Source organism: Cupressus sempervirens, chromosome 9 (genome assembly GCF_028749045.1).
Source record: "Cupressus sempervirens isolate cs-2001-9-10 chromosome 9, ASM2874904v1, whole genome shotgun sequence".
Classification (NCBI taxonomy): Eukaryota; Viridiplantae; Streptophyta; class Pinopsida; order Cupressales; family Cupressaceae; genus Cupressus; species Cupressus sempervirens.
The window spans coordinates 58,341,546-58,354,640 of record NC_143126.1 but is presented as its reverse complement, the minus strand read 5'-3'; positions in this window follow the sequence as shown (position 1 = coordinate 58,354,640).

The window sequence follows — 13,095 nt, the reverse complement described above, 5'->3', positions numbered from 1 at the left end:
ATGAACTGCTTCTTTACTTTGTTCACCATGAGATCCCATCTAGTGATTTTCTCATTTCCTCTTCTATTTCTTTCTAGTTGAATCTCTTTCCACAAGATTTTGCCATGGTGTTTAATTTTGGCCTTCATAAGCTTAACCCTAATTGGGTCCCTAATATCCTCATACTCAAAGTATTCCTCTAGTTCATTGATCCATTTGATCAGCTCATCTAGGTTTAGATTTCTTGAAAGCATACCCACATCAATTTTACGTATTTTTACAAACTTAGAATTGGCCCTAAAAAGCCTCTCCTCTTCCTAATTTAGGACTTCCCTGTCACCTGCCCCTTCCTATCCAATATTTTCTTCTTCTTCTTTATTTTCTTCCTCACTTTCATTGCCTATGACAACATTCAATGCTCTGTGGATCTCCTCCTACAATGCTTGAACTTGTCTCTAGAGGGCCCTAACCTTAGGAGTAACAACTCTAGCCCTTCAACCATGTTCCCTTCTTGGAGGAATCTTCCTATCTTAAACCCATAACCACACAGTCCTAGTGCAAATTGCCTCAGAGTCGGTGCTCTATCTACACACTTAGGAAAACCTGTTCTGATACCACTTGATGGGGACACAACCCAAGACCAGAATGAACATAATAGGAAAAGGGAAATATTATTAATGCTATCAGGTCTCCACAATCCATAATAGTTATGATACTAAGTTTTAGGATTAGATTGTGTAAAGATTTTTGTCATCAACATTTCAAATCACACTACGTTATCCATCTATTGCTCTCTCATCCTAATGATGGATCACGTAGTGTGATTCAAAATGTTGATGACGGAAATATGATAATTAGTGAAAATTCTCTACTACATTTAGTACAAGGAAAATAGACCAAAAGACATGCCATATGGGCTTACAATAGAATGATTCCGAAGAAAAAAAATCCTCCTCACAGTACCTTCTCTCAAACTCTACTGAGAATTGCCTTTACAGTGCCAAAGATGCTCTTAAATAGGCCCTAAATGGTTTAGGGTTAGGAATAAATTATAGAGTATGCTAGTTGGCATCCACCACCCAAAAAGAAGGTTCCAAAAGTCACATTAGAAGTCAGTGTAAAATTAGAAGAATCCAAAAATGGTAGCCCAACTTCTGGGAGGCATAACTTTTGAACTGGGACTCTAATTGATGAATTGTTTACATTTTTGGAAAGCTTTTGAAGTTCTCTATAGCCCTATGGACTAGATTTACTTGATCCCCATTTTCAAGCTTTTACAAGGCCATTTAGTGCCCCAAATTTGACTTTGAAGCACTCTTAGGAGGTCTCCAAGAAAATTAAAACTACAATAACTTTCTATCTGTAAAGCCTTTTGACTTGATTCTTTTTTTGGAGTGCTTTAAATTACAAGTGTAATCAGCCATCCAACTTACACCCTATAACTCCTCATAATTTTGGTTCAATTACAAAATAACCCTTTTTCTATATTTCCACATCCCAAGGTGCTTAAAAACTCTAACCCATAAAACTTTTGGTGGAAGTGTGAGAGTTAGAACCTTTATTTGACCCTAATGGGTATCTAGAAATGAAAACACATTAAATAGAAACTCTCTCTAAGGATATTTTTGGGTGATATAGGATTGCCCTTACACCACTGGATGCTCCTACATCATCTCATTCATTGGAAATATCATGATAATGTATTTTTTCTACCGAGATAATTGGTCTATGGTCTCAAGCTCAAGAAATGATTGAATCTATTATGGGTGCCCTTCCATGGAACCTAGTGATTTAAATAAAAAAATATCTAAAGTTACTATTGCTATGAGTTGGATTGGATCTTATCTTGCCCTTATTTTTAATTGCACTTCATTTTCACAAGGGTCCTTGTCTTTGGGTTTCTCATATGACATATTCTATTGGCATGGGGTTTTCCTTGTTTGAAGGCTTGCACCATTAATCAGTGAATATTGTAAGTATGAATATCTTCTCATTTACTTTAACTAGACATGACATCCTTTAATTTTTTTGTCAATTAGGGCATAACTTTGGTGAGGGTGTTACTCTCATAAATAATTATGTTGCATGTTTGTGTCGAAAAGATAAAAGAGAAGATGTGAAAAAGATGGTGAACATAGTACTTAAGTCTCTATACTTCCTAAGAAATGAAAGAAGTGACAATTGTATATTTATTATTGAGAGCTTGGCTCTCACTGAGAAAGACAAAGATCCACAAGAATAGACACATCGAAGTGACAATATATAAGACTAAGTATTTACCATGTGAAATTGAAGGTACATAAAGGTTTGATATGGCACAAAATTTGACGTGAAATTATCTGATTGATAGGGAAACCTAATTTATATAGTTCAAGGAAAATATTTCTTGGATAATGTGTTTTGATTATTCTATATTTTGAAGGTAGAAAAGTAATAAAACTATAAAAAGGAAAAATATAGAATAGTAGTTATTCCAGATTGTTGATTTCTACAAGGATGTATTGTATAGGGTTCCTAGACCATAATTACATCAAAGAACCAAGGGAAAAAATAAAGCATTAAAAGGAACTAACTAGAAAAAAATTTATATTTTTGTTGAGAGAAGTTTTGATGTGAAAAAAGAGAGTTCATGATAGAGATATTTTTTAAGGATATCAAATGTGACAGGTTCAAGCAAAATAAAGTAGAATTGTAAATCACTCATAGGAGGTGATAAATAGTTGAGTGGAAGTGAGATACCATCAACAAAATTAGATTTCTATCATACACATCATTTTCTACTTCCTTCTAATAATTAGTGTAGTTTAAATCCTTATGCAAGGTAGACCTAATAGTCTTTTATGTAAATCTCTTAAGTATTACACACTTAGAATAATTTTGTAAAATCCTTGAAGAAGGTAAATCCTAGAAGATGTGATTGTATACTCTTAGTACAGTAAGTCACTAGAAGTGAAAAAACATTTTAGCCCTAACAAGGCATCCTCTTACTATAGTCATGATGGATTTGTGGGTATCATACCCATTGCAATTTTCCTTATGACAAAGGGTTTCTACATAAGAAAATGTTGGTGTTATGTGTTATGATTTTATACTTATGAGTTAGTGGTTGATGCATGTTATATTAATTAAGGTACTTTAATTTACAAAGTATTGTGTTAAATGTTCTATCATTATTGAGTTATAAAGGAATAAAGGGAAATACCAAATCAATGTGATGAAAGACAAACTCAAGAAACATTTGAATAGAAGGAAGAAAATATCTTAGCAAACCAATTAAACATCATATTAAGAAGAGGTGGTTGAAGATCTACCTGATTAAAAAATATTTCATTAATCTAATACTTTCATAGCTATTGTATTAGAGAAAACCCATAGCCTCACTGAGAAGATAAAATCACTAAAAAGAGAACAAGAATTACAATCTATCAGGATGTGTAAAGTAATGGAGCAAAATGAAAAAGTTGAAGGTGACAAGAAAATTATTGGAGAAGAAATCATAAAAATCAATGAAAGACTAGATGTTAAAGATGAATAAATTACAAGGTTGGCCAAAAATCACTATGATATTGTAAACCAACTACTCAATGCAAATCGTGAGAGTGGTAGGAACATGAAAGGAATTTTGGAATTGAGAACTAATAATGAAAAGATGAAGAGTGAACTGAAAGCTAAGAAAAAGAAATAGAGATAAAAGACATCAAAGGAAAGCAGAAAGATACTAGATGAACAACCTAGAGGACAAAGATGACTAAGAGATACATTTGGACTTTTCAATACTGAGCATTCTACTATAGAGAAAGTAGATTTATACAAGAAATTATATATCAATAGTAGTGTTTTCATGTACCTTCTTCTAAGTTTTAGTTACTTTCATTTACAAAACATTGTGGTAAATGTTATGTGATTACCGAGTTATAGAGGAATCAAGGGAAATACTAAATTAGTTTAAGGTTATATTTTTTAGAGAATATTTATTCACCCCCCACCTACTCTCAACATCCTAACTTTCCTAATATTCCAATAATTGGTATCAGAGCAGACTTCTCTTGTTGAAGTTTTTACCATTTGAGAGTAAAGATATGAGTAATGGAGAGGTATAGACTTCACAAGACTATTGAAAATTAGAAGCTAGAATTAAATGTAGCCACAAAAAAAATCAATGAGATGAAAGAAAACTTAAGTATTCATTGAATAGAAGCAAAGAAATCTATAAAAAATAAAATAAAATTTGTTGGAAATATTATGAAAGGCTCAGTTATTGAGAGGGCAGGTGTGAATCAATAACTCTAAAAAATTTATCTTTAATTACCCAAATTAAACCTTTGGATGTATTTTGATCTATTTTCATGCATAAGAAACTAAAAACATGAAAGCATACATAACACTTTGACAAATAGATTTTGTGACCCAGAAACCTTCCAAATAGAAAGTAAAACTAGGGTGGGGATGATGCCCAAGAGATTTAGTACTGTAGTATAAAGTGTTGGATAAAATTGTTCAATTGTGTGTTGTCTTTGATGTCACACAAATATCATATCAGTTGACAAGCAGAGTCTACAGAGCTCAGTTGGTCAGCAAAGCAAATTCTAGAGTCTACTGAGCATTCCTGAAAAATACTCTATGAAAACTGTGTCTACCGAGTTCACTCATGAATTGAAGGATTTTGTGGTAGAAGTTAGTGGCAACTAAGCTCAAAAGGTTAACAAAGGAAAGATAGTGTTTACTAAGTTCACTTGGTCTCCAAAGGATTTGGTAGAGTTTGTAGTGTTAATTGAGCTTTAGCTGATTAACACTGGAAATCAGTTCTGGAGTAGTGTTTACCAAGCAGGGTCCACCAACGAAGGATTTTATTGTTTTCAAGAATAAAGTTTAATTATTTCATGCAATAACTATAGCCAACTAATGTAATGATTATTGATAATTGTAAGTTGTAATTGGGTTGACTTGACAATTTGTAAGGTATAAATGAATGGTCAAGCTAAGAATTCTAAAGTATGAATGAATGAGTGAGCATGCAAGTGTATTGATTAAAGTAGAAAGTGTGAGAATTTTTTAAGGATGGTTAGGTATCCTTAAGGAGCAAAAAAGTTTTATTTGATCAAAGAGGATCTAGGGAAGCAAAATTGAGATCTGTATTATCAATTCAATTGCATCTCATTCAAGTCAATTCATTGTTACTTTCTCACCATTGTAGTAGTGATTTCTAAATCTCTTAATAGAGTTAGTCTAACAACCATTTTGTAAATCCTCCAAAAAGGTGATAGTTCTATTGAATTTTTCTAAAGTCTTCTAGAAAGGACACTCTTAACAAGGTGATTAAATCCTTTAACAAGGTCACACATAACATTGTGTTTTGTAACTTTTAATAGGGTTGCCTCCTAATAGGGCTCACTTCAGAAGAGTGAAAATAAGTAGCTAGTTACTTAGTGGTTTTCCCATATTGGATTTCCATGTTGAATCTAGTGTCTCATTTGTTTATGTTATTTCTTTATGCATGAATGTTAATCACTGTGAATATTTAAGTTTTGTTAAAGATAACATACACTGCATCTACCGAGTTCCAACATTTTTCTATATAGCTACGAAGTGACAGCAATAACTAGTTTTCTAAGACATCTAAGGGATCTGTGAAATATATTTTGTGGTAACTGATTCACCCCCCACCTCTCAATTATTCCATCTATATTTCCAACAATTGGAATCAAAGCTTTTGGTGCTTGTAGGAAGGATTTCAAGGATCTAAGCTAAAGATCAAGATGTCTTACAAGAGAAAATTCCAAGGCTTAACAGGGATAACTTTTCAGCATGAAAATGACTAATGACAGTTCATCTAGCTTCCATTGGAGACATAGTATTAAAGTACCTTGATGAAGAATACACAACTCCTTCTGGAAAATTATCTATTAATGACATTGTTGAGAAGAAGACTCAGAATACCATGATGGTAGACATTACATCTTCTCTAAGCTATGAAGAATTTGATGATATCAAGGACTGTAAAACTACATTTAAAATGTGGAACAAGATGATAGAAATCTATGGAGGTGATGACAATGTAAGGAGAGCCAAAGCAGAAAGTCTAAGAGGGCAATTTGATCGGATGAGAATGAGAGATGATGAAAACATTGCCAAATATGTTAAAAGAGTCAAAGCAAGTGTCAATGTAATCAAAGTTTTTAGAGGAGACATCAAAGAGGAAATAGGTGTAAGTAAAGTTCTTTGAACATTACTTCCCATTTATGTAATTAGAGTACCTACAATTGAAGAAAGAAGATGTGAAGAAAATCATAAGATAAACTTGGAGGCCATAGTAGGAAGGTCAACAACATTTGAGCTCAATAACTATGATAATTATGTTCCAGCTTAAAAGAACATTGAATCAGCATTTGAAGCCAAGCTTTCACTCAAAGAAAAAGGGAAGAAAATAAAGGAATCTTAGTCAGAAAGTGAAGAAGAATCAAAATAAATTTCTAACAGTGATCTTGAAGTTGAAGCTCTACTAGCAAAGAAATATTCTAGAGGCAAATGAAAATATATAGTTAAGGTTCCCCTAATCTATTTTTCATGTGAAGAAATTAGTTATATTGCTACTAGGTGGCCAAACAATAAAAATGAGGATGAAAAGAAAGGTCATAAGTGTAATGGGAAAAAAGATTCCAAATTATTTAAGGACAAAGGTAAGAAAACATGTTGCATGGCTAAGGATTCTAAGGATTTTGATGATAGTGAAGATGAAATTGTTTACATTGCTATGAAAGATTAATATAATAATGATGAGGAAGATAAGATAGGACTTATCTCTCATGTAAGAAAACATGATACATGGATCATAGACAATGGTTGTTCTCATCATATCACTGATGACAAAACTAAGTTTGAACATTTTGAAGATTATGATGGTGGTAGTGTAAGGTTTGGAAATAATGAACCTTGTTGCATAAAAGGAAGAGGCTAAATATCATTAACCAAAGAACTTGTATGTGATAATGCCTATTGGGTTGAAGGACTAAGAAATAATCTATTAAGTGTGGCACAACTAATCAATATTGGATTCAAGGTGGAATTCATGCATGGAGAGGCAAGACTACTGGATGAGAAAGGAAAGCTAATTGGATCAAGCATATAGACAAAAGGTAACTTGTTTTATCTTGAACTTGGTGAGTGCTCATGTTTTACTGCTCAAGTTGAAAAAAATTTTTTATGGCATAGGAGGTTATGTCATGTGAATTTTGATAACATGGTAAAGATAAGAAAATTCAAGAAAGTAAGAGGCATTCCTAGTATAAAGAAACCTGATGTTTGTCTGTGCAAGAATTATTAGATTGGTAAGATGGAAAAGACTAGCTTTAAAAGTAAAAACTATCACTCTGAAGAAATTTTAGAAATTGTGCATATTTATTTGTGTGGACCTATTGGAATCGAAAGCTATACTGGAGAAAAGTTCTTCATTCTTTTTCTTGATGACTACTCTAGAATGATGACTGTCATGTATCTAAGAGAGAAATCAGAAGCATTTGTGAAGTTCAAATGGTATTTGGCTAGAGTAGAGAAGGAAATAGGGAAAATATGTAAATTCTTGAGATCAAATAGAGGTGTTGAATTCATCTCCCATGAATTCAACAACTTTTGTATTGAAAGAGGAATCAAAAGAAAAGTATCAGCCCCTAGAACTCCTGAGCAAAATGGAATAGTTGAAAATAGGAACAAATCTATCATGGATTGTGCAAGAATAGTAATGATTGAAAAGAACATTTCTATCAAATAATGGAAGGAAGTTATCAACACTATAGTTCATACCTTGAACCGAGTACAGTTAAAGAATGACTCATTCCAAACCCCCTATGAGTTATGGTATGGCTATAAACCCAATGTAAGTTACCTAAAAGTATTTGGAAGCAAATGTTATATTTTGAAAGAATCTAGAAAAGGAAAATTTGATGTGAAGGGTGATGAAGAAAGGTAAAGGCACAAATGTGTGTCACTGTTTATGATACCAAAACCTATTTTGGTCAAATCTCATTTTTCTATCAAAACTCAATTTTTTTCAAAAACTAAAAATACCTTTTTATAGATCTTAGATTCAATATCATCATTATATAAATTTTTGAGTGTTTTGATTAGTTATAATATGCTATAATCTCAAAATATTATAAGTCAATATTTCAACATTTCAGAAGATGCTCCCTCAAAAAAGAAAAAATTAGTAAATCATATCTAAAAAATTAAAAAATTATATTTATATCTAGAGGAGAGAATCATCTTCATGAATATATAATTTTTTTGAAGAAGGTATAGATTTGATAGGGATGTTTTGACGGGAGGAAAAAACTATTGGATTCTGATAAGGTCAAACTTGAGTACTTATAACAAAAAAAATATACAGAAGAAATAATTATTTCTTTTTTTGTTCACTAGCTATACATGTCTTCTATATGATATTTTGAAATCAGAACAAAAAAACATGATTTGCATATACTTGTTTGACAGGAACTACACCTTATATTTTTTATAGTTAAAAAAGGGAATTCAAAATAAAGTAAAATGAATAATTTCTTAGTCGAAAAAATTATAAAAATTATACGCATAAAATTCATCCAATTCTACACATTTCATTAGTTTACATCATCTTCATATTTTAAACACAAATAGGTCACATTCTGATATCTCATTTCTTTATAAAAGGTGACATAGGTTTGTGCTTTTACCCAGGAATATTTTTGAGATATTCTTGCAAAAGTAAGGCATGTAAATGTTTGAATTTGTCTACTCACAAAATCATAGAAAATGCACATGTGAAAGTTGATGAGTTTGCAAGAAGGACTAAAGAAAAAAAGAAAAAAGGAGCCAAAAGACTACATGAGATTTGTTTTCATTGAACCTAACACAATGCTAAATAGATCTATCAATTAGGAAACCTCTACTCTTGAATCTTCAGCCACCAAGTTGCAAGAAGTTCAAACATAATTACATGAACCCAAGTCACATTCAGATGTTATTGAGCTAATGCCTACGAGCCAAAGCATCCAGAACCTGAAGTTGAAATGCAAGAGGATGACAATGCAATTCATTCAAATGGCAAGGAACCTATATTGGCTAAGTATGTCAGGAGACATCATGCACACGATTAGATTATTGGAGACAAATTAGAAGGTACTATGACAAGGAGTAAGCTAAAAAGTAGTTGTTTACTTGCTAATTTTGAACTTTGAAATGTCAAAGATGCATTCAAAAATGAAAGTTGGATTGAGGCTATGAATGAAGAGATAGAGAAAATAGGGAAGAATAAAACATGGACTCTTGTACCTAGGCCTAAAGATAAAAATGTGATTGGAAAAAAGTGGGTATTCAGGAATAAGTTGAGTGAAGATGGTAAGGTATCAAGAAACAAAGCTAGATTTGTATGTAAAGGCTACTCTCAAGAAGAAGGAATTGATTATGGTGAGACTTTTTCTCCTATTGCAAGACTAAAAGGTGTTAGGACCTTACTTGCATATGCTACACACAAAGCGTTTAAGGTATATTAGATGGATGTCAAATTTGCATTTCTCAATGGTATTCTAGATGAAGAAGTTTACATTGAGCAACCTAAAGATTTCGTTGATCTAGACAAAAAGGACATGGTATGTAAATTACAAAAAGCATTGTATGGTCTGAAACAAGCCCCTAGAGCATGGTATGAGAGATTGCATAACTATCTTATTCAGATTGCTTTACAGAGAACTAATGATAGCAGTAGCTTGTACATCAAGGAAGGACCAGATAACAAGATTATTTTAGTAGAAATATTTATGGATGATACTTTGTTTATAGGGAATGATGATCTATGCAAAGAATTTTTAGAAAAAATGAACAAGAAATTTGAAATGTCTATGTTTAGTGAGATCAAATTCCTTCTTGGTCTTTATATTCAGTAGAGAAAGAATGGTATTTACATCACTCAGTCTAAATAAATCAAAGAAATACTCAAGAAGTTTGGTATGGAAGATTGTAAACTAGTTGGAACACCCATGTGCACTAGGCTAAAGCTTACCAAAGATGATGAATCAAAAGAGGTAGATCAAACCTTATAGATATCAATGATTAGAAAGTTATAGTATGTGGTTCATACAAGGCCTAATATTGCTCTTATAGTTGGTACAGTGGCAATATTTTCAGAAAAACTTAAAGAAAATCACATGATGGCAATCAAGAGGATCTTGAGATACTTTAAAGGCACTGAAGATTATGGTTTGTGGTATAAATTTGGAAGAAATTTGGATTTGAAAGTGTTTATTGATGCTAATTGGGTAGGAAACATTGATGAAAAAAAGAGTACAAGTGGTGGAGTATTCTTTCTTGGAAAGAGATTGGTATCTTGGACAAGTAAAAAGAAAAATTGTACATCCCAATCTATAGTAGAAGCAGAGTATGTTGTAGTAGCAGTGAACTGTTCTAATATTGTTTTGTTTAAGAAACTATTGAAGGGCATGAAGGTTGAGATCAAGGAACTAGTTGTCATGTTTTGTGAGAATAAAAGGGCAATCAACATATTAAGAATCCAGTAATGCATTCCAAAACCAAGCACATTGCAATAAAGTATCACTTTGTTAGAGAATTGGTGCAGGATAAGGAGATCAGATTGGAATATGTCCATAGAAAAGAATAATTTTCTAACAAATTCAGTACGCCATTACCTAAGGATTCATTCTTGTATCTAAGAGGTAAGTTAGGGGTCATTCCCCTATCTAAAGCTCACCATCAACAGGAACCAAGTTGAAGATCTATCAGTTGATGCAGCATAGTCATGGGAACATTGCATATGAATTAGTACTTAAGGTACATTGTTACTCATTTGGCTTGTATTGTCTTTAGCATGTGTTGTGAAAGAGGGAGAGTTTACTATCATATTCCTTTCTGAAATTTGAATTTGTTTATGGAGAGTTTTTTTTTGGGAAAAGAAGCTATGTAAATTCTTCATAGAGGGAGATTACTGCATTAGAGAAATTTGTGGCACAAAATCTAAGAGGGAGAAATTCCTTGTCAAGAAAAGACTAGTTCTCAAATTTCATTTTGCAATGACATGTTGTGTTCCCATCAATGTGTTGTCTTCCCATCAATGCCAAAGAGAGAGATTGTTGGATACAATTGTTCAAATGTGTGTTGTCTTTGATATTACACAAATTTCATATGAGTTGGCAAATAGAGTCTACCAAACTCAATTCGTCAGCAAAGAAAATTCTAGAGTCTACCAAGCGTTCCTAAAAAATACTCTATGGAAACTGTGTCTACTAAGTTCACTCGGGTGTTGAAGGATTTTGTGGGACAAGTCAGTGGAAATTGAGCTCACAAGGTTAATGAAGGAAAGATAGTGTTTATCGAGTTCACTCATTCTCCAAAGGATTTTATAAAGTTCATAGTGTTAACCGAGCTTCAGTTGGTTAACACTAGAAATCAGTTTTGGAGTAGTGTTTACTGAGCAGGGTTGGCCAATGAAGGATTTTATTGTTTTGAAAAATAAAGTTTAATTGTTTCATGCAATAACTGTAGCCGACTGATGTAATGATTATTGATAATTGTAAGTTGTAATTGGGCCAACTTGACAATTTTTAAGGTATAAATGAAGGGTCAAGTTGAGAATTCTAAATTATGAATGAATGAGCAAGCATGCAAGTGTATTGATTGAAGAAGAAAGTGTGAGAAATTTTTTAAGGATGGTTAAGTATCCTTAAGGAGTAGCAAAGTTTATTCGATCATAGAGGATCTAGCAAAGAAAAATTGAGATCTATATGAGAAATTTAGTTGCATCTCATTCAGGTCAATTCATTGTTACTTTCTCACCATTGTAGCAATGTTTTCTAAATCTCTTAATAGGGTTGGTCTAACAACCATTTTGTAAATCCTCTAACAAGGTGATAGTTCTATTGAATTGTTCTAAAATCCTCTAGCAAGGACACTCCTAACAAGTTTATTAAATCCTTTAACAAGGTCACACTTAACGATTTGTTTTGTAACCTTTAACAGGGTTGGCTCCTAATAGGAATCACTTCAGAAGAGTGAAAATTAGTAACTAGTTACTTGGTGGTTTTTTCCATATTGGGTTTCCACGTTAAATTTGGTGTCTCATATGTTTAGGTTATTTCTTTATGAATGCATGTTAATCACTGTGAATATTTAAGTTTTGTTAAAGATAACATACACTACATCTAACGAGTTACAATATTTTTCTATATAGTTATCGAGTGACAACAGTAACTAGTTTTATAAGACATCTAAGGGATCTGTGAAATGTATTTTGTGGTAATTGATTCACTCCCCCACCCCCTGTGCTTAGTTAATCCATCTATATTCCAACATAAAGTTGGCTTGTTAAGGCTTCCATTGATCAGTTATGATGATTTTCCCTATTAGAAGTAATAAGGACTGCTAGGTCCACCTTGTTAAAGAATTTACCAACATACAATGAAGTATGGACTCAATAAAGAGATTATCATAAGATTGTCAGGTCTACCTTGTTAAAAGATTTTACTAATCCACCTATTAGGCTGAAGCAATAGCTAATCTCTGATCTACAACTTGGTTTGTTGAATGAGATTCCTTTATGTACAAATTTCCTTGCTCTGATACATATATCATTGCTACTCCTTAGACCATTGTAGCCTTTATAATTCACTCTTTCTACTCTTCTCTGATTACATTTGATTACAATCCATTTCTTACATATATTTTGGATATGATACAACTCATTACATATATACCAATCTAATTATACATTTACAAAGTCAACCACAATACAAGTTTACACAAATATTAGAGAGTCAACTCAAATATAGACACTGTGGTTCTAAAGACTGACTTAGTGAGGTTCTGATACTCAACATCCACTGTCAATGCTCACCATCATCATGCATTTAGTAGGTGTAGAAGCTCATTCCATACTGATCACTTCCAAGTAGTCTTGAACTCAGTCTTCATCGCTAACTTAATGAATACTGTGAAACTTGGCATATAAACTAAATCACTTGATTCACACTATGTAATTCGATCAATGATTCCTCTATAAGCTCACTATAAACTGAATCACTTAGTTAACATTGACTAGCTCAATTAATATCGAACACACATTACATCAACTACAAA